This window comes from Populus euphratica, unplaced genomic scaffold (assembly GCF_000495115.2).
Source record: "Populus euphratica unplaced genomic scaffold, PopEup_1.0 scaffold95.1, whole genome shotgun sequence".
Taxonomy (NCBI): domain Eukaryota; kingdom Viridiplantae; phylum Streptophyta; class Magnoliopsida; order Malpighiales; family Salicaceae; genus Populus; species Populus euphratica.
The window spans coordinates 1,043,940-1,044,928 of NW_011499885.1; positions in this window are offsets into that span (position 1 = coordinate 1,043,940).

A 989-nucleotide genomic window follows, 5' to 3' on the forward strand; every position below is an offset into this window, starting at 1 on the left:
ACAGAGAATTCAATGAGAAGTTTCTTCATTGATTTAATACATATATTTTTAATTTTATTATTAAATTTTATATCAATGCGTTTAAGTTATTTTTTAACCAGAATTACCTCTCATGATAACATCAGCGTAATATTGGAGTTACGTAATAAGTTAGGTGATGACGTTTATAAAGGTGACATCCTAAGCGGGTTTAGATTTTAAATTGAATAGTCACATCACTAAGCTTATAAAAATAAATGGAACCCATCAAATCACTTTAAATAAAATAAAACACTTGTAAGTTATTATATCAAAAACGAAAAAAGAAGAAGAAAAACCTTTCTAATTCAGACATGCAATTATAACTTATTTGATTGAATAATTGTGGTTATTTTTTAAAATATTTTTTTATTTTAAAATATTTTAATATAATAATATTTTTATTTTTTTAAAATTATTTTTAATGTTAACACATTAAAATATCTGAAAATATTCAAAAAAATTAATTTAATATGTTAAAAAATTTATTTATTTATAAATATTTTTAAAATACAAACAAAGTTTTAATGTTATTTGAAAAAATTAAAACTTGTTAATCCTAGATTTTTAAGCATGTTGAGATTATGATGTAAAAAAAAATAGAGTTTCTTATTAAATGCGATGTTTTAAATTACTTACGCAATCTATCAAAGAGTAAGGAGAGTAATTACTGAGCTACTCTTCTTGATTTTTTTTTTAAATAATGGGAAAACGAGAAAATCAAATTGATGGCACAGTGAAAATAATAAAAAAATCGATACATATCCAAAAAAAATAAAAAATATTATTAATTACTCGTTAAATACCGTAAAAAATAATCCCAACTCATGACTCTTTAACTAATTAATAATTCTGGGGTAGTATAGTATTTCTCAAGATTAGTACCTAGAAAACTTGATCAACAATATATCCCACCAAGATATGCAATTACAAAATTTAAAATCCATAACCCGCAAATAATATATATATAT